The 20,941-nt window shown below is 55.3% G+C and overlaps 2 long non-coding RNA genes across 2 annotated transcripts; both read right to left on the minus strand.

Moving 5' to 3' along the window:
- Positions 1-486: 486 nt before the first annotated feature.
- On the minus strand, positions 487-2,181 carry LOC121103689. Its single transcript, XR_005835878.1, has 2 exons — positions 1,983-2,181; positions 487-1,135 (listed from the first exon to the last, which is right to left on the minus strand). It is a non-coding gene; the product is annotated as an uncharacterized LOC121103689 (long non-coding RNA).
- Positions 2,182-3,716: 1,535 nt separating this feature from the next.
- LOC103668426 lies at positions 3,717-7,692 on the minus strand. Its single transcript, XR_570028.2, has 5 exons — positions 7,139-7,692; positions 6,616-6,709; positions 6,491-6,538; positions 5,992-6,081; positions 3,717-5,201 (listed from the first exon to the last, which is right to left on the minus strand). It is a non-coding gene; the product is annotated as an uncharacterized LOC103668426 (long non-coding RNA).
- Positions 7,693-20,941: the final 13,249 nt, after the last annotated feature.

Here is a 20,941-nt window from a genome sequence, read left to right on the forward strand (position 1 = left end):
AGTACAGCCTTAAAACCCACTAGCTTTGGGGGTCATGAGTCTAAACGCACATGTGACATTTGGAGACAAGTGCCACTATTCTCCTGTCTCCCTCCCCGGTGTCCTAGGCTGAGCTGGGTAAGCAGCATCTCGACTTCACCAGTTTAGAGCAATTTAGGCAAGTCCCTGAGCCTTAGCTTCTTCATCTGCAAGACGGGTATTCTAGCACCGACTTCACAGAGACCCTGCAAGGATGAAATGCCATCCTGCCTCTGGCACCTGGCACGGCGCCTGCAAGTGACTAGATACGTGAGTTGCCGTCCCCTTTCTTCCCCTGCTGCTGAGGCCAGCCCTCGGTTGGGCACCTCCACAGAGATGTTCCGTTACCCTAAGCAGGTGTCTTACTGATTGCTCCCTCAGTTTCCCCAGCAGGGGACAGTTATGCACCAGTGACAGCCAAGGAGCAGCATGGAGGAGGGAGCTGAGGGAGAGGAAGAAGTCAGCACTGAGAACACCGGTCAGCATTTATTAGGAGAATGTTCTTGGTGGATTTCAAAGGAATTAGTGGACCCTGTCTCATACCAGATGCCACACAGCTCTATCTTTAGAAACTTCTAAATGAGGGAAGGTTCCAGGGATATGAGCATCCCCATTCTCCAAGGTTGGCTCTATAAATACCCTCCCAGTCGGCCTCAGGAGCTCTCTCCTCTGACCCAGAAATAGCCCCTCCTGTTAGTAGTCCCGGGAGCACACGGCTGGGGCCCTAAGAGGTGCTGGACCCCCAGCAGGGCCAAGGGGTCCCCTGCCCGCCGCATCCCTCAAGGCCACACGCGCTCGCTCGCTGTGCTTCCCAGCTCTGCCAAGGAGGAGCCGGGAGCTGGAAGGAAGCAAAGCAGAAAATACAGCTGCTGTCCCAGAGCTGGGGGCAAGGGGGGGCCGGGAGGGCAGAGGGCAAGGCCAGGGCGGGAGGGGTGAATGCTCGTTGTTCCCCCGACTGTTCTGAGCTTCCGCTCTGCACCCAGCAGTGCGCCAGGCCAGGAGGGGTGATGGGAGGCCCACGGGGCCAGACAGGGAGGTTGGAGGCAGTCCCGGCCGTGTTCTCTCCTTCCCGGAGAAATAGAAACCTGAATACCGGAATGCTTCCGAGAAGTGGAGCCTGAATAGGAGAAGGGGAAATCCTCAGAAAAGCGCAGAAACCAGTGTATTTCCTCATCTCTGTCTGTAGGTGCCTTTCCCTTTGTTCGTCTCTACACACGGGCGCGTAAATGGAATGTCTGCCATTTGAATGGGGCTCTACGTGCACCAGGCCAGCTCCGTGTTTGAGGCAACCTAGGTGAGCTCGTCACTGCACACACACGCGTGCACACGTGTGCACATACATGCTTACACACACAGGCACACGTACACCTGGGACAAGCACACACAGGCACGTAAACACCCACACACACAGGCACTCACACACACTTTCTGCACGGGCACACGCACATGTGCACACCCATACACACGTGCATATACACACATGTGCACACACATGCTTACACACGTGCACACCCCCCACAGTTTACCTGCTTCATCTGTAAGTTTCTAGAAGCCAGCCACGCCAGGCTCAGGCCTTACTGAAGAAGGGAGCCCCTACCCTGAGCACAGGCTGGCGGTCTCCACCGCCTGCGAGCTGGAGAGGACTATGTGTCTCGGCCATTCCAGCCGCTGATAGGCAGCACCAGGGAGGCCCTCACCCACCCCCTCCCCGGCACCAGGGGTCGGCCCAGGGCAGAGATGGCAGCTGAGGGACAGAGAAGCAGTGAGGGGATGTGAAGGAGGAGGCCAGGGGGCATGGAGACAGGAGAGGCAGGAGAAGGGGCAGGGGAGTGGCCCTTACTTCTTGTCTCCCCATCCCACCCTCCAGTCCCCTCTCCTCTCAACTTGCTCCTCACCAGAGCCCACATGCTTGCACACACACACACTCTACCCTCAATCCCTGCCTCCTAGATCGAGCTCCTCACCGCAGATGTGACCACCAGCTCGTGGCCGGGCCCTCAGTGGGCACAGGTGGGCCTTCGTTCCGCAAGACCAGCTCCTAGGACCACAGTCAAAGTGACCGTGGGGCTGTGTGGCCTCAGCATGACCCTTGGCCTACAGATGTCTCCGTGTTTGCCTGGCGACTGGGGACTCCTGGGACTAGCGCCACGCAGCTGTGAGCATCAGAAGAAGTGATGTTTCTAAAACGGCACAGAGCGGCGGTTCCGTAAAGAGACAGTTGCACATACTACCTTGAACCCACCCACACGCCACCTGCTGTCACTAACCTGGTTTCCCTGGGGAAGGCCCTCCGAGTGCCCGCGCGATTCTCCTAGTCATGAAGGAGACTCGTTCCCAGGCTGGGCCACGCACATGGTCACAGCCACGTGTCTCCCTCGAGGCCCATCCTCCCGCCCTCTTGGAACTTTGGGGTTCGTTTGGTGACTTGGACCGGCAGACCTGAGCTACTGTTTGGAGAGGTGGATGGTGGGCTTCGAAACCCCGGTGTCGCATGACAGAAATCACAGGCTCGGTCCTGAGCCACTGCAGGGGGAGTTAAACAGTCGGCAAGACCGCAGGGTTAAAAGTCAAGAAAGCAATTTTTTAAAAAAATGATCTCAACTCATCCTGTAATATTTCCTATTTACATTGAAGAAATGTCAATTCTTGGCTTTAGGCCTCACCAGACACCAAGGATTGAACGATGCTTATGAGACAGATATAAATCTTTGATAAGACAATAACCGCAGAGAGAGACATGCCTGGAAACGTTAAGCGGGTGAGATTTGGTCCCCGCTCTCTCCGGCTGCCCTGACTTGACTTACAAACGTCGGGTGCTCTGCTCACTCGTGGTTCCCGCCTCTAGTGCGGAGTGTGGCCTGTGTGTGATGCGGGCGCTTCGTGTCTGTGCCTCTTGATCCCAGGAAGAGAGAGCAATCGGAAGTGTGCTAATTATTCTTTTATTTGTACCATGGTCCCCAAAGCCTCAATGTTCAGTTTGCATTTGTCTTGGTGCCTGAGGCCGCTGTGGCTGAACCCCAAGGCACCGACACTGTCCACGGCTTCCCGGCAGGACAGCAGGTGCCTCACAGACCAGGTCACCTGCTGAACACTGGGGTGACATCTAGGATTCGGGGCATGAGTCCAGGGCAGGAACTGGACTTAAGGAAGGACTGTAAAGCCTTGACCAGACTCTGGACCTCTTGGTGAGTTTTTCAAACTGTACACCTGACCTCGGGTTTGGGAAGGACGTAGGTAGGGAGAAGTCCTGCTCTTCAGTAGAGCCAACTCTGTGCAATTTGGACAAGCCTAGGCGATGGGGCAAGGATTCTAATGATGACAGTTTCAGGCAAAGAACCACGTGGCCAGGCGCCTGGGTGGCTCAGTCGGTTAAGTGACCAACTTTTGATTTCAGCTCAGGTCATGATCTCAGGGTCATGATCTCAGGGTCATGAGATCAAGCCCTGCATCGGGCTCCACGCTCAGCAAGGAGTCTGCTAGAGATTCTCTCCCCCCGCCCCACCTTTAAAATAAATAAATAAATAAATAAATCTTAAAACGCGTGCGTGCGCACGCGCGCGCGCACACACACACACGGAAGGACAAGGTAGGGGCAGGAGGGCCTGTGGGTCTAACTCACAAGAGTCTGCAAATTTAAGTGTTGTCCATCCGTCCAAACTGTGAAGTGCAACCTGGTACAAACTGCCAGAATTGTGAAGTTCAACCACCTTTATCTTTTATTAATGACCATTAGTGGCTGGTACTGAACCACAGATGAAAGACAACAAGTGACCAGTTAATGGACTTGTCTAATGTGAGGCTGGAAAGCACTTTGTTATTTTTCTCCCTCCCTGGGAGAGCCATCCGATGTCCTTTGGTGTGAAACAGAGAGAGGTCCCTGCTGTGCTGTGTGTCCTGTGTCACCCCCTGAACTCATGGGGAGTCTGCTGGCCAGGGCTCCGCCTTTGATGGCAGCATCTCCGGAAACTTCCTCTGGCACAGTCGTGCCCGGGTCCCCGTTGGAGGCCCCCAAGAGGCCTCCTGGAGCTCGTGCCACTGCTGTCGGGGAGCCATCCTTTGTCTTTGAGGATGCCTTTGCCCATGCTCTCAGGGGTTCTGGAGAAAACAGTGGCTTCTGCACCAGCTGCAGACTCGCGTCCCCTGCCCTCGATGTGGGCAGGGCCGGGGAATGGGCTTGGAGAGAACACCATCTGGTCTCCTCCCTTCCCCTCTCGCTGTGGTAGCATGAAAGCCCCAGGCCTTGGCCGGCATCCCCCCTCCACTGGAGACCAGGTCCTCGTGAGGCTGTCGCACCAGGCCATCGCTGGGACGTCTTCCTCGTTGCATGGTGCCTCAAGCTCTCAGGCTAATTCTGTCTCCTCCGTCTCCCCCAGGACCACGCGCAGGCCCACTAACCATCCTGGTGCCTCCCTTCTGGAAACTCTGGTGATTCCTTCAAGGAGGCCTGAGAAGAGGCTAAGTCCTCCTCCGCATCCTCAGAGCCTCTGGCATTTCCTTGCCCGGGAAGCCTGCCCACAGGCCACACGGCCCAGCGTGCAGAGGCCCCGCCTGTCTGCAGCATGAGGGAGGCTGGACACACACTTGGGCCACATGGGCACTCAGGAGCTGCTCTTGCAGAGCCCATTCTCCCTTCGTGTGTGTGCTGAGGACTGGGAATGGTGGGGCAGGGCTGTCCCCCCAGGAGGGCCAGGAGGTTGTGGCCTGGTAGGCCAGTGGATGGGGGCCCTACCAGCTGACTTGGCTGAGTATGACGTGCCCCATGTTCAGAAATCGAAGCGTGCAGCTGCTCGCTGGGCAGTGGGGGCAGAGAGAGGGTGGTGGCAGGTAACACTCAGGGGTGTCCTCTCACGGCTGTTCGAATAAACACCAACAGGAGCAGCCACTCCATGCCAGAAAGGCGGAGGGTGGCCAACGTCCCGGTACTCAGCTTGCATTGGGCCCTTTGAAAATCTCATCAATGCCATGGACCACATGTACAATATTTTATCCACAATTTTAGGGGTTGACCGGAATTTCAGGGTGTCATGGACGTAGCTCCTGCTGGCTGGCCTCCCTGGTTCCCGGTCGCTTTGTCATTCCATGTTCTGACTGTCAGCGGCAGACCGGGGTGGACAGCTGTCCCCTCCTTCCTTCTGCCCCACCTCCTGGTGAGAGGGTACTCCAAGGTCCCTGGGCTCTGGTTCCTAGAGGGTAAAAATGGGGGCGTGGGGGGAGGTGCTACATCTGGGGTCAGTGTTTTCTGTCTTGATGAAATGTGCTGGTTTTGCCCTGCTGCAGAAGCAAATAGACCCATGTGGGTCCAGGGTTTGCGGCTGAAGCCGTGCACTTTTGAGAGCCCTCACGTTCCTCATGTTACAAATATGTTCCCTCCCCGCTGAATTAGGGCAGACGGGGCCCAGCCCGCCCCACGGTCCAGCTAATGGCTGGGGGAGCCGCCAGAGCCCTGCCCGGGAGAGAAAACAGAGTGGGGAGCCCCTTGGGGAGGCTGGAAGGGGTTCCAATAATCAATCTCAGATCCTCATCGGTCTGTGGCCTCTTAAGCGCTCCCTGTCTGTCAATAACCTGCTAGTTTTGCTCTCTTGCTGAGCGCTCGGAGACTAGCTTCCGTTTGACCAGAGAAAAATAATGATTGTTTGTTTATTAGTTGGGAGGAAATGTCCAGCCACAAACGTGCGTTGGGCCACAGCCAGGCTCTGTCAAGCTCTCCCCTGGCCCAGCCCCTCCCTGCCAGAATCCTGTACTGACGGGTCTGTAAGCTGGGGTCTGTCCCAAGCAGGCAGCCCCCGGGGGCTCCAGGGGTCCTACGGATCTTTCCGCACGACCACACCAGCAACCTGGCTCATTCCTCAGCTGCTGCCAGGGAGGTGGGGCACCGCCCNNNNCCCCCCAGGGCCCCCTGCCTCCACCCTCTCTCCGCCGCCTCCCTCAGCAAGGTCATGCTGATGCAGTCCACTGCCCAGATCTGCCACTTACATGCGGTGAGAGCTTGGGAACTGTTGTAACTTCCCTAAGCCCCGAGTGGCTCATATAATAAACAGGAATCTTCTGATTGTGTCATAGGATCTGCGCGAGATGAAATATGGTAAGTGGGTGATCCGAAGCCTGTGCATGCTAGGCCCTCACCGCCGGGTCCTGTCCTTTCACCACCCAGGGCACCCCCTCCTTCTAAATCCTCATGCTCACCTGCTGGAGGAAGTGGAGGCCTGTCCTCCTGCTCTGCCCGCTCACGACTTCGCTTTCCGGGGGGGCTGGGGGAACCCCGTCCCCAGCTCCCACCTCCCTTACTAGCCCTCAAGTCAAATAACTTGCCCTTTCCTTGGGAGAATTTTTACTGCTAATCCCTCAAAGGAAACAAGAAAGTCCAACGCAGGCTAGCATTCCTCCGCCTGGGCCCGAGTCTCAGCTCCTACCCTCGCTGGCAGCACGACCCCCATACAAGTCCTTTAACCTCCCAGGTCCTCAAGTTCTTTACCTGTGAAGTAAGGGGGCTGTCCTAAATCACCTGCACGAGTCTGCTGCCCTGAAAGAAACAGAAGAACCATCTCGCAACATCCTCTGTAGGACGGACCTCTTGTCTACTTCTCTCTCTTTTCTTACCTGAGCAGCGGATGGCAAGGCTCTGACCAGGCAGCTCCACGGTGCCCAGGACATTAGCGTCCCTTGCCACGCCCACAATCTTCACACACCGGTTCTGGAAGATCAGTGGGAGTTCGATGAAGTCAGTGAGCTATTTACACATCAGGGGAAGTCCCAGGCACTTCCTGTCCCCTGCTTTCTCAGGGAGGGGCAGCATCAGTCCCCTCCCCTCCTGCTCCTTCCCTCATTGTATCTGTCAGTTTAAGCGAAGTCCAGTGGCAGTAACAAATGACCCCAATCCTAGGGGTTTACAACAGCCAGTTCGTGGTGGGTCTGCAGAGATCCGTTCCACACCCTCTTCACTCCAGGACCCAGCTGGCCCCGAGCAAACCACCCCCCCGGCCAGGAAGAGGCAATGTTGGGAGCCTGGAGTGGCTCTTCACCTTCTGCTCGCACCCCGCACACATCACTTCCACTAGATTTCACTGGCGAAAGCAAGTCGCCGGGGCAAGCCTGTCCAGAGGGAGCAGAAGTCACAACCCACCTTCAGGGATGGACGGGACTATCTTGACAATACACAATCTGTCCCATCAGGAAGCCTCACACTCGGGTCCTCTGGTCCACCCCTCTTGCTTTACGGGTGTGGGGAAGAGAGCCCAGAGACATGAGGCAATATGCCTGAGGTCACACAGCAGTCCGTGGAAGACAAGTTCAGTGGGAGCAGGACCCAGAAGAGACAGATCTGAACTGAACCTAGCTGGGTCATTCTGAGCAAATTATTTCCAGTCAGAGCCTTGGCTTCCCTTTCTGGAATATGGGGTAAGAGTGTCCACTTCCTGGCAGGGAGGTTCGGAGGGATGGGTAAGATTTCATAAAATGTCACATTCAGAGTCTGACACAGAGGAACCTGTGAACACACATTGTTTTGGTCTGTTCCCTCCCTGTCAACAGCCACAAACTCCTTCATCTCGTCCCCCTACACTGTTTTTTTACCTGCCTACAAGCCCACCTCTTTTTTGTCAAGAAACGGAGAGAAACAGAAATTTTAAGAGGGAATAGCTGTGATCCCAGGAGATTGTGGCCCAGACACAAAAGGCTGGCTGGGAAGCCTTCTTTTTTTTTTTTTTTTTTTTAAGATTTTATTTATTTATTCGACAGAGATAGAGACAGCCAGCGAGAGAGGGAACACAGGCAGGGGGAGTGGGAGAGGGAGAAGCAGGCTCCCAGCGGAAAAGCCTGATGTGGGGCTCGATCCCAGAACGCTGGGATCACATTGGATCATGCCCTGAGCCGAACGCAGAGGCTTAACAACTGTGCCACCCAGGTGCCCCTGGCTGGGAAGCCTTCTGGGGTTGCCTCCAAGCTCAGGAGGGAAAGAGTCCTCAGAGACTTTCTCAAGGACCCAAGGACCCCCTCACCCATTTACATCCATTGTCTCCTCAACTCCTCACCATAGCTCCATGCAATGGGCACATTATTCCCATTATAGGGATGAGAAGACTGAGCCCCCACAGGGTTAGGGGCCAAGCACGGCAGCCCTGCAGGGACCAGGGCTGCCCCATTGCAGCCCTCCAGCTCCTGCTCCTGAGGTTGGGCTGTTCCCACAGTCTCCAGCCCTCCTCATGCTCCTGACCCCACGTAATGAAAAGAAGGCCCTCAGAGCTTCCAGAAGCCATGGGGGTCTGTGGGGAATGCGGGAAAAGCAGCTGACAGGGGCAGGAGGGTGCGGGTGGATATGGAGGAAGAGAAAATAAGAAAGAGCTTCCAAGCACAATTGTCACCAGTTCTGTTTGGCTTTGTCTTATAAAAATTCTGTTTTCAACATTCATGAAATGAAGGTCCAGGAAAGTCTGTTCAAGCAGAGCCATTTCCTGAGAGATCTGACAGTTAGAATTTCAGGGATCTCTCTCTCTCTCTCTATATATATATATATATTTCAAACATCCTTCCCAAGGACAGCTCTGGAACCTGTTTGGAATATGTTTTTATGATTAGATGAGGGGCGTGAGAGTGTGAGCGGGCTGCCGCTGTGTTTGTGTTTTTCTCTCTCCCTCCCTCCCTCCCTCCCTGTCTCTTTGAAGAGCTGTTTTCTTTGTTCTGGGAGTCTGGCTCTCCACTTAGAATGTCTAACAACAGCACAGATGGCCCCAATTTATCACTGCCTTACCTGTGTGGGGGAGACATCTCCGTGTCCCCCTTCTCACCTCCTCACACCTGCCCCCTCCCCCACTCCCAGCCATCCCGGGAGGCCCATTCTGCAGCCGGCCTCTGCTTACTCCCCAGAGACCCCTTCTCAGCACCCCTGCATTCAGTCCCAGCAGTTGAGGTCGGCGCTGCCAGAGAGGCAGACGTCTCTGCTCCGTGCTCCCACCGGAACAGGAGAACATCCCTGGTCTCCCAAACCTCCAACCTCAACGAAGGGTGCAGACCCCTCCCCCCTGGAGGGCAGGCCAGCTTTGCCAGCATCTGCGCTGAGGAGCAAGGAGTGAGGCTCTTACAGACATGAAAAGAGATGCTCTGTTTTACTGATTTTGAACTGATTGTGCTGGAAGGAGAAAGATGTGTATTTTTGATAAAGAATGAGATAGAAGGACTTCAGGGTTTTAGTAGCAGCAAGTGGGGCTTTTTTTGTAGCCAACCCGCCCTCCCTCCCCAGGACTGCAGTGTCTTCACTTAGCCCCCAGCGTGGCTGGTGTTGGGGGAGGCTCAGTCAATCACACATCATTCATTCATTCATTCATTCAAGCATGTCCTGAAAGCCTCCTACATGCCAGACACTTATCTAAAAACCAGGGATATGGCAGGAGGTGGGTGGGGGGGCAGGGAGGAGACAAAATCTTTAAGCATTATGGGATGGAGGAGGTGGAGAGGGAGCAATAAATAAGTTATATAATCCATTAGAAGTGCTAAATGCTCTGAAGAAAACTAAAACAGAGAGGGTGCAGAATCCTGGGGTGGGGACAAATGTCATTTGGAGGTGAAAACTCGAGCCATGCAGGTGTCTGGGGCAAAGCCTTCCAGAAAGAGGGATGGGCCCGTGCAAAGGCCCGAGGTGGGGGTGCGTGCCAGACTTGAGGCAGAGTAGGGAGGCCCTCACGTCTCCAGCTGAGGAGTAGGAGATGAGGTGTGGGGACGAGGGGCCAGAGCCTGCAGGCCTGGGCGCTGCTGGAATGACTGGCTCGCGCCCCGGGCACGGCGAGGCCGGTGGACAGTTCCAGAAGGCTCATGACCCGGTGCACGTTTGCAACGCTCATCTGCTGCACAGAACACGTGCGAGGAGCTGAGGATGGGGGGAGGCAGCCGGGAAGCTAAGCCAGGGTTTCTGGGGCAGAGCCAGTGGCAGCCCAGGCCACGTGCTGCAGTGGCAGTGGGATTCTGGATGTATTTTGAAGGCAAGAGCCAGTAGGATTTGCTGGTGGCTCAGATAGGGGTACAAAAAAAGAAGAGTCGTCAGCGACATTTCCATGGATTTGGCCTCGGTAACTAGAAGGTAGGGCAGGTTTGGAAGAAGATATTAGGGGGTTAATTTTGAGTCCAGGAAGATATCTGTTGGAAGCAGAGTCAACCTGTAAATATGGAGAACTAACTGGTAGTTGCCAGGAAGGAGGGGGTGGGGGGATGGGCACAATGGGTGGGGGGAGCGGGAGGTACCAGCTTCCAATTCTGGAAGGACTAAGTCGTGGGGAAGGGAAGGCCCAGCATCAGGAGTACAATGGTGTTGTAAGAGCGCTGTCAGGGGACAGAGGGGAGCTACACGTGTGGCGAGCGTAGAGCAATGTATACACTTGTCACATCACCGAGTTTTACGTACAGCCGAAACTGATGTAACATTGCGTGTCCACTCTACTCAAAAGAGAGAAAAAGATGAATGCTGGACATCCCAGTGGAGATGGCCAGTAGAGATGCTCGTGGGGAAGGGGTCCACGTGGCAGGTGCGGAACCTGTGCTGAGAGCCGCACGCGGGGGGCGGGGGGGGGCATCAAGGTTTCCCCTTATAAAGCTTTCCCCATTCACCATCTCATACAGTCTCCACCATAGCCTTTGAGTTAGGTGGAGACAGGCTCAGGAAAGATCTGCAAGTTTCTGGGGTCACCAGCCAGTCAGGAGAAGAGCCCCGAGAACAGCGCACCTTCAGGGGAGCAGGGACTCTTGACGGGGTGGGCGCAGCTGCTGGTGCCGGCGCAGAGACCGGACCACAGGGCTCACGTGCATGCAGAGCCCCTTGCTTCCTTCCTGATTCCAGCCTCCTGGCCTCTCTGGATCCTGCCTACCTGTCAAAATGCTTCTCAACCAAAGGGGGAGGGGGGAGGGCAGGCTGTGTGTTGTTTTGCTCCAGAGGCAGGCTGACGATGCTTACGCTTCACCCACCCCCACCTGACTGTAAGCCCCCAGAAGACAAGGGGTTGTGTTTTCCTCCTCTCTTTAACTCCATAGTTCCCCTCCTTCTCCCTCACCCCCCCTAGATCCTCTCCCTCCCCTTCCCCCAAGTTTCCCCCTACACTCTCTCCCTCACCTTCTCCCCACTCTCTCCCACACTGCCTCCCTCCCCCCTTACCCCTCCCCCAGACCCCTTCCTGCCCCTCTCCCCCCCACCAGACCCTCTCTTTCCCACCCTCTCCTCTCCCCTCTTTCTCTCCCTCAGTTCCTCTCTTCCTTTTAACCCCTTCTCTTCCTCCTCTGAGGGCCCATCTGCTCCTGTCTGGTACCTGGCAGGTGGTGGCAGTCCCTGTCCACTTGTCTGGTTAGGTTGCTGCATTTGGGAAGGAGAAAATGCAGCACTTCCAATCCTGAGGGTAGAGAAGAGATGGGGACACGGCTCCCAAGCTGGTCTCTGTCCTAGGAGAGCATCTAAAACCAATGAGGCCTTTTGCAGGCAAAAGAGGACACTCTTAGGGCACCTGGGTGGCTTAGTCGGTTGAGGGTCCAACTCTTGATTTCAGCTCAGATCATGATCTCAGGGGTGTGAGATCAAGCCCCGTGTCAGGCCCTGCACTGGGCGTGGGGCATCCTTGAGATTCTCTCTCCCTCTCTCTCTGCTCCTCCCCCTGTTCTCTCTCTCTCTCAAAAAAAAAAAAAAAAAAAGGATGACCGTCTTCTTGCTCATGCAGCTCCCGCACCTCATTACACTCAGAATGGTGGTTCCCTCCCAGGCCTGCGTTATGTCACAGCGGCCCCTCTCGGTCCTTGGCTTTGGGAGAATGTGGGGTTCAAAAAGGAATGAGGTCCAAAAACCCTCTTCAGCCACACTTCTTTCGTTCCCACTCTCCCCAGACCTTTGCTCCTCTCTTCCCTGGTCAAGTTCATCTCAAGCAAATTCATGGATCTTGGAATTCATTTAAGCCTGGAGCCTTCCCCACTACCACCCTTCAAGGTCAGACCTGAAGCCTGGAAACTGCTGGGGAGCATTCAGAGACCACCCACCGGTCCCTGCTCCCACCCACCTCTCCTTCCAACCACTGAGCTCCCTCATCCACCCCCAGACACCTTCAGGCATGAACTCATGCCTTCGTGGTTATTCCTGGGGGTCCTCCCCTGTGTTCCCCAGAGCACCCCCTCCAGGCTTCTGCTTCTCACCCCTGAATCTCTGTGTAAAATGGAAATAATGAAAGAATCTACTTCAAAGAGTTTTTGTGAAGATACAGGGGTTGATGTCTGTGAGGCACCCAGAATACACTGAGAGTGCCTGTGTGTTTGCTTTGCGATTCCCAGGTCAAGTCTCATGAGAGAGCCATTCGAACCCCGTTTTAGCCAACGAGGGAATGGAGGCCAGGAAGCGACATGGCTTCCCCAGGCTGACAGCTAGGAGGCAGCAGAGCCAAGAGGCCAATCTGGGACTGTTCTCTGTCATTTCAGAGTTTGCCACATCATGTTAAGCAGTCTCGGTGAAAATAGAACGAATGGTCCCTGCCCACAGGAAATGTACTGCAGTCAAGGAGAGGGTACAAATGCATGGAAAATTCCCGGGACTGGCTGTATGCAGAGCTGTTTCATAAGCAGGAGCCGGGAGGGAAGGAGGCTGAGAACCGTGATGGGCTCATTCTCCAAGAAGCCGACCCTCGGCTCCCATTGCCCCTTCAGCGAGCCTCCCTGCCCACCCCCAGCGTGGGCCTCAAACTGCTCCTCCTGGTTTGATTGACTGCCAGGAAATAAACAACAAAAACCCCAACTAGATTAGCAAGACAGCGTATGCTGCTCCTGGGAAGTTCAACAATTGCACTTCTAAATAATAGCTCAACACGGACTAGGAGAGACGTCACAAGGCAGGATGTGATTAATTGCCAAATGAATTATTGAAATTATAATTGCAGAGGAGTTGGGAGGAGCACGTGATTGCCTCGGGCGGGCATGGTCAGGAGAGGCCGGGGAGGAGAGCCGTGTGAGCTGGGCCCGAAGCACAGCCCGGGCGAAAGGTATGCCCAAGCAAGGCACAGAGGTGGGGGGTGGCTCCGGGGCAAGGGGCTCACAGGGGCTGAACCGCAAATGCACCTGCCAGCTGCAGGCCTTCTCCCTCTGCGGCCTCATTCTCCCAGGCCTTCCACCTGCTCATGGCCACTGGGGGTGTGCATTGTGGATCCCCAGCCTCGCCTGGCCTGTGGCCTCTGTCTGTGCCTCAGTTGCTCGGGCTGCACAGTGGGCTGAGAAGGCACGTCTTGCACACATCCTAGGAGAGAAAAAGCGTGTGCAAACACAGCCAGGTTTGCTGCAACACCGCTATACTGAAGCTCGTTTTCACAAGGGCTCAAATTCACAGTGAGCCCTATCCCGTTTCCTGAAATGCAGGATAGCGGCATACGCATAGGCTTCGAAGTCACGCAGATCTGACTCTCCACCTCTGCTCTATGTTGTCGTGGCTGTGCAATCTTGGAGAACTTGCCGAGCCTCTCTGGGCCTCATTTGCTCATCTGTCATGTGGAGCTTTGTATGGCTCTCTCATGGGTTGCCTTGAGAACTGCCTGGCATAATGGAGGCCGGATGCCCAGCCCAGGGCCGGCTCACAGTAGCCTAGCTCCATAAACGGTGGTTATTGGCCAAGGGTGATCTTACAGGTAACATCTAGAATAACTGTTCTCGTGGTCCCCGTGTACAGTATCATGAGGTGTGAGGCAGCCTATCACTGGCCCCAAGGGGCAGGGACGCAGCGTGGTTAAGAGCACAGGTGCTGGAAGGTAAAACCAGAGAACAAAGGGCCCGGTACGTCGGAACGTGATCTGCCGTCGGTGAGGAGCCGCGCCTGGCGGGAGGTGGGGCTGGAACGCAGGCCATAGGGTGCCGCTGTGTGGGCATGCCAGTGATGAGCAGGGAGTCTGTGCAGAGGTGTAAGGAAATGGTGCTTTCCAAACACGGTGGAGGATAAAGCAATACACGTACTCTGGCTGCAACTGAATAAAAATGTTAAAGTGATTTTTAAAAAATAAGCCAGAGCAGGGGCGCCTGGGTGGCTCAGTCGGTGAAGCGTCTGCCTTTGGCTCAGGTGCTGATCCGAGGGTCCTGGGATGGAGTCCCATGTTGGGCTCCCTGCTCGGCGGGGAGTCTGCTCCTCCCTCTCCCTCTTCCCCTCCCCCCGTTTGTGCTCTCTCTCGCTCTCTAATAAACAAATTTTTAAAAATCTTTTTAAAAAATAAATAAAAATAAGCCAAAACAGCTGTGGAATGATACTGGCGTGGGAGTAAGGTTGGGACAATTCTGTATGTCTGCACAGGGGGAGAGCAAGGTGTCTGCCTCCTCTCCTGGCCACACCTTTTGGGGGTAAGGTTCGGATTCCGCTGAGTGTGTATTTTAGGGGAAGGTCAACAGACACGTCCAGCGAACAGGCACCTGGGGGCAGTCTGGGAGTCTTGTGCAGAAGGCGGTGACAGCCGGGATCCCGGCAGGTGAAAGGTTGGCAGGGGGAGAGGCGCTGGGGGGATGCAGGTGCAGCCTGGCCCTGCAGGGGCACGTGGGTCAGAGGTACAGTGGGAGACTAGCCTTTGACTCAGTATAAGAAAGAACTTCTGAGTATTCAGAACATCTGACAGACGAGCCTGAGAAGCAATGAGCTCCCGGATGTGGGACGTGTTCAAGCTGAGGCTGGATGACCAGCCGGGGCTGGGCTGGGGCAGGGAGGAAGCCTGAACGGGTGGAAGGTGGGCTTGATCAGTTTCTCCCAAACCCAACGCTCATCAGAACTGACTGGGGCTGCTTTCCAGAATACAGTTTCCTGGCCCTCCACCCCGGACCCACTAACTGAGAAATCTCTGGCAGTTCTGTCAGAATCGGCATGTTTTGGAAAGCTGAAGATTCTCAGGCAGGGAGCGGAGGCTGGCCCTGGAAACCGCAGGCTGACGTTGCCCCTAGTGGCCTTGCAGACACTGTGCCAGATCCCTTCTGGGGAGGTGCAGCTTTCGGCACCAGGTTCCCACCTGGTGCTTGTACAGAAAGCAGGGGTCACCCTCTCCCCAGCCCGGGGCTGGTTGGATGGATTCTAAGGACTAAGTCAGGCAGAGCCCCTCCCAGCCACTCCTCTGGGAGGTCTGAGAAGCAGTTCTGCTCCCAGAGGGTCTCCCTGAATGTCAGGCTGGGCAAAGCCGAGTCAAAAGAATGCGCGTCCCCAGTGAATGTGTATGGGAGTTGGAATTTCAGACTATCACGGTTTTCTTTGTAAGCTGACTTCAATTCAAGTTCAAGTCCATGTCTCCTCCAGCTTGAATCAGTTTACCCTCCATCACCAGAACAGCGCCTCCTCTCACCGAGGGTCTGACACAAGCCGAGGCTTCAGAGAAGACCCTCTGGGGGGTGGCCCCTCCGCCTTCTCGCGGGGAGACAGGAGCAGCCGCCGTGAGGGCGCAGTGATGACTGAAGCGTGGAGAACGGTGCCAGGCACGGCGCATGCAACCAACGTTGCCGGTGTTGTTGTTGATCTGTCTGTACTATTTACTACTGAGACACCATTTTTCCCTGCCCTCCATCCCTCCAGGCCCACATCACTCTTAGGGCCCAGGGTCTTTTAGGAAGAAGCCAGAATGCTCCTCTAACCTCTGGCTATCTTCCCAATTTGCTTTCACCAGCTATCTCCAAGCTCCGGGTTCTGGCTGGGTCCACTCCGGGGGCAGCTGCTTCTCTCGGCACCCCCAGGGCCCAGGCTCGTCCCGTGTTTAGTCCTGCACCACAGCGTGCAGGGCAGGTGCTTTCAGCCACTTCTGAGCCCGCTGGGCTGAAATGGGAAGTGGGAAACTACAAGGAGAACAAACGTCACTTCAGGGAGTGGAGCTGGGATTTACAGATAGGAGTCCAAAGGGCCGGATTAGAATCCCTGACCCAGAGTCCCCAGGGCCCCCATAACCACACCCCTTGAGGCTCATGGGACCTGCCACTGTGCGATGGCCGGTGGTGGCTTCGTGCATGCACAGAGGACCACTCCTCAGGGCCACTGCATTCTGAAGGACGCTCTGGGGCCAGAGAGCTCGGAGGACTGGTTCCCTTGGGTTAAGTCTGCAGACGCTCGGGCTCAGGGAACGTTAGCAGGAAATGCTGAGGATTGGCGCCAAGGCCCCTCTAGTCCCACCCCACGGGCCTCAGGCCCACCACAACCTCACTCACTCAGTCAGAGTCACCACAGTTTCTTCCAGCAGTTCTGGGCAGTGCGAGACACAGGGAAGGGTCCTGGCCAGAGGCCAAGAAGCAACACTTAAGAGACTCTGGGGCGGACATATCCTGGCTCCTATCTGTTCCTACACTTGGGCCGACTGCAGGCAACAGAGGACAATGCCCCGAGGAACCCTTGCCGGTAGTGTGGTTTTTTAGTGTAAATATGTCTCAAATATTGCATGGGGTGTGTGTGTGTTGTGTGGTGTGTGTGTGTGTGTGTGTGTGTGTGTGTGTGTGTGTGTGTGTGTATGTGTGTGTACTAAAAAATTAGTTGCTGTTTATCTGAAATTTAAATTTAACTGGGTTGCCTTGGTGTTTCAGTAGGTTAAGCATCTGCCTTTGGCTCAGGTCATGATCTCAATCAAGGTCATGGGATTGAGCCCCACATGGGGCTCCCTGCTCAGTGGGGAGTCTGCTTCTCTCTCTCCCTCTGTCCCTCCCCATCCCTGCACGTGCTCTGTTTGTCAAACAAAAAAAATCTTTAAAAAAATTTAACTGAATGCTGAATGCCCTGTATTTTTATTTGTCACCTTACCTTCCAGAAGCATCATTCCTGATCCACGGCCCCCAGGAAGCCACCAGTCTGCATTTTCCAAATGCTAGCGAATGTTTGCATAGACAGGGACAGCTGCTGCTCTCAGAAGAAGAGCAGTGCCCCACATCGCAGAGATAGTAACGGCGTGATCGCAGCAGGCACTGGCGCCTTCTAGGTCTTTCTCTGGGCTGGGCACTAGTCTAAGTGCAGACCTTTGTGGCCCATGTCAATGCACTGCTCACAGCCACCACACGGGACAATGCTCTTACGAGCCCCACGGTACAGATGAGGGACGGAGCACAGAGAAGTGAGATCACCGGCCGGGAGCAGCAAAGCCAGGCAGATCCCAGGCAGGAAAGCAACTCCCCAGCCTGTGCCATGGACTTTGTTTTTCATGAAAGTGGGTCCTGGACCTATACTGAAAAGACGAGGGCACAAGTGCATTCGTCGGTGCTGCAGCGGCCAGATGGGCTGTGCCATCATGCCGCTTTCTGTCTCCAGTGTCATATAGAACTGCTGAATTGTGTATTTATTCATACAAACACAGATATATTTACATTCGAAGGACTGACAGCACATTAGCCAGCGGCCGCGCCGTGTGTCCTAGGGACCGTTTGGTGCACTGCCACCAACAGGCAGCTTCGCCTCGAAGCCGGGATGTCACTCCCGGAGCAGGTCAAGCTCACGCGCTGGGGTTCCTTCTCTGCACCCCACAGGCGCCTGGGTAAGATCCGACCACTTCTGATACTTTGCACGTTATATTTGTAACAATGTGCTTACAGCTTGTCTCTTCCCATATGAGGCAAGCTCCTAAAGCAGACCTCCATTCATGCAACGAACGTTTTTTGAGCACTGACTCTGTGCCAGGAACAATGCTAGAGACTCGGATACGTGTCCCTATCACAGAACTGACAAGCCAGCGGTGGCAGTGCTGGGTGGCAGAGACAAGGCAAGTACTATACACTACGATGCATTCTGGTTAGCGTGCTGGATACTGGGCAGAGGCAGGTGGGGGCAGCTGAGCTATGGTCAGGAGGAACATTCTAGAAGGGGAGAGGCTGAGGAAGCAAGCCTGTAAGGCACCGGCCAGGTGTCGCCTGCTGTCCACTGCTTGCTTCCTGGCCTGGAGGGCCCTGGAGGGGAAGGGGCGGGGAACAGAGATCCAGGGGGCGGGCAGCTTGTGGCGATAAGGGGAAGGGAAATAGAGCAGAGGTGAAAGTGAAGTGATTTGGTTATTGTTTTTGCTTCTCTGGGTGTGGGACATTTCAGGATAGTTAGAAACAGAGGGAAGGACCCTGTACAGAGGGAGAGGCTGAGGATGCATGGGAGGGGGGCTCACTGTCCTCTAGACTGCCTGGCCCCGCTCTGGGGGGTGGGGGTCGTGCCCATCCATCTGCCTGCGGTCCCTGCCTCAGCCCCACAGGGTTATTCTCGCCTCCAGGTCTTGGCACTTGCCACTCACTGGGCCTGGAAAATTCTTCCCCCAGATTTCCCTGAGGTCACTCCCTCTTCTCTTCCAGGTCTTGGTTTCTCAGGGGACACCTCTTCAGAAAGCCTCCCCTTTCCCCCAGGCTATTTTAAGTGGCTTGAGCTCCCCAGCTCTCTTTATCTCCCAATATCACCTTATTATTCCCCTATAGCATTTATTAACCGGGGTCTTGGCATCTATTCCTTCCTTTCCGTTTCCTCTCATGGGACTGTGAGCTCTTTGAGGGTCAGACCTAGTCTGCCTTGTCCCCTGGCTGGCACCGAGTGGATACCCAAGGTCTATGATGTGAATGCTGGACTGACAGACCCCACCTTGCCCCAGGCGCTGCTGACCTCAGCGGGCCAGGCCTGGGTGTCCTCACTCCCAATTGTCATAGAAGGAGTAACGGAGGCTTCTCGGGACCCGCTCTGGCCCTCCTCCTATTATTTTCCTCCCAAATTGTCTTATGGAAATTTTGACAAGCTGGATTAGACAGGATAATCAAGATAAATTGGTTATTTAAACAAGGCCACCTTACAGCTTTTCTAAAATGCTTTTTTACAGAGCATTTTCCCTTCTGGGGATAAGGGCTTGTGTGGTAAGCCTTCAAAATGTGGTTGCTTTGTTTTTTAAAAAGAGACTTCCCATCTCCGCCCTCAGAGGCTCAGCCTACTTCCATCCTGTTGAATATAGCCCTTCCTATACCCCCCAGTCCCGGGGCGCCTGGGGCAAGGCACAGGCTTCCTTCCTTTCTCTGCAGGGAAGCCTGCTGTTCCCAGGCTATTCCCTGCTGTTCGCCCCAGCGAAGCCCAGCCCTCAGGGGAAACGAGAAGGGCTCAAGAGTGCGCATCATCCATCAGTTTGTAGCCGTGTCCACAGAGGCTTACCGCCCTGCTCTACGTGCCTTTCCATGTCATAGTCCTCAGAGTGCCACGAGGTAGGCATGCCCCGTTTCACAGACGAAGATGAGGCGCAGAGAAGTTAAGGAACTTGCCCTAAGTCACACAGTAAGTAGAGGAGCCAGGGCTTGGCTCTGCTCAGTCCAGCACCACAGCCAGCACCGTGCGGCCCTGCCACTTTTCCCAGCCTGTCCTGAGAGCTGCGGACAGAATGAAAGAGAGCCTGCAGGTGCCCTGTGCCTGGGGAGGAGGAAGTGCCCGGGCGGCGGGACAGGAGCCTGGCAGCCACAGGTGGGACATGGCCGAGCGAGCACCCGATGCCCGGGTTCAAATCCCAGCTCCGCCTTCCTCTCAACGTGCCCCGTTGCCAGCAGTCACACCGTCACCCTTCTCAAAGATACGTTCCTCGCGTGACTTTGGAATTCTGTGGAGAAGCTGAAGAGACAAAGAGATCAAGCCGAAGGGGGCCCCCATGAGATAAAGCCGGGCACTGAAAAATCTGAACGGGCTCTTAGCTCAGAGCCAGCCTGATGCCTCGTTTTAAGCGAGAGGAAGCAGAAGGCCACAGTGCGGAGGTGGCCTGCTCCAGGGCCCAGGATGCATCACTGGGAGAGCAGAGCCTCCTCCTTCCTCCCCTTCTCTTGCCTCTCCTTTCCTGCCTCCTTCCTCGGTAGTGGAGGCGAGCTCCGGCTGCCTGTCTCCTGCCACTACAGAGAGAACTCGGGCTCTGCCCTTTGCCCGCCGGGAAAGGCTGGCCTGCCTGGCTGCAGGGAGCACAGGGAAGAAGGACCTATGGGGACAGGGGTCAGAGTCACACTCAGAGGTAAACGTAGGCTCTCCCTCCCCCCAACCCCAAGAGATCTGAGCAAGAGAAAATGAACCCCACAGTGTGCAGGAAGTCATTATAAGAAGAAAAGAAGATTTTTAAGAATTTTTGCTGTGGTCTCCATATTTCCCTTCAACAACTTCAAGAAGAGAAAGTAAGGGATCCAGTAGCTCTTAAACAGGGCACCGCTCAGAAACCGAACCATAAGGGTCCCAGTGTTGCTTCACAGCAGTAACATCTTTGGGCACCAACTCTGTCCCAGGCACCCAGGACACCAAGCTGGTCTGGAAACTAGTCTGAAGGTAGGGATCTGAGTCACTCAGGACCCTGCCCTTTATCCTTCTGTGCTCGGATAACACGGCAGCTTCTCTAAGGCAGCCGTGCGTTCCTGGCTGTAATGGCCCTAATGATGGGTTTGAATCTGATGCTTGTAAACTGTGCCTGCTCCTGGACACCCTGGGAGGTACAAACGGAGACAGACCTCCATGAATATTAATCAGCAGAGCTAAGAGTGCTTTGTGTTCTGGCTTACTTTTAGATGGTTCTTTCTGTTTTGGAGTTCCTAAAGCAGGCCCTATCCCGGGAGACTGAGGACAAGCTCTCAGAACCCCTTGTCCTTAAATCTAGGAGGGAGAAGAGGGAGGAGGGGGTTGGGGGATGGTTTGGAGCCCATGGGCCCAGCACCCGGAGGGATAGGAGCTGGAACTCTCCCAACTCTGCCCTCACCCTCACCCTCCCCAGCCCCCGAAACCCCACACCACCCCCGCCCCCCGCGACAGGTGACTGAACCGGGCCAGGCAGTTGGCCCAAGGGTAACTGAATCACAGCTCAGGTGGTGGCCCTGACATGGGCAGAGACAGCTTCTTCTTTAGCCCAGTTGGTGGGACTCAGCCAGAGAGATAGATCCCAGGAGAGTGCATGAGCCGGAAAGGGTTCTGGGCCTGCTGACCTAACCTGATTTTTCCTGCGTCCCAGGGGTCCTGAGCCCCCTCCGC

This window comes from Ursus maritimus, unplaced genomic scaffold (genome assembly GCF_017311325.1).
Source record: "Ursus maritimus isolate PB19 unplaced genomic scaffold, ASM1731132v1 scaffold_2, whole genome shotgun sequence".
NCBI lineage: Eukaryota > Metazoa > Chordata > Mammalia > Carnivora > Ursidae > Ursus > Ursus maritimus.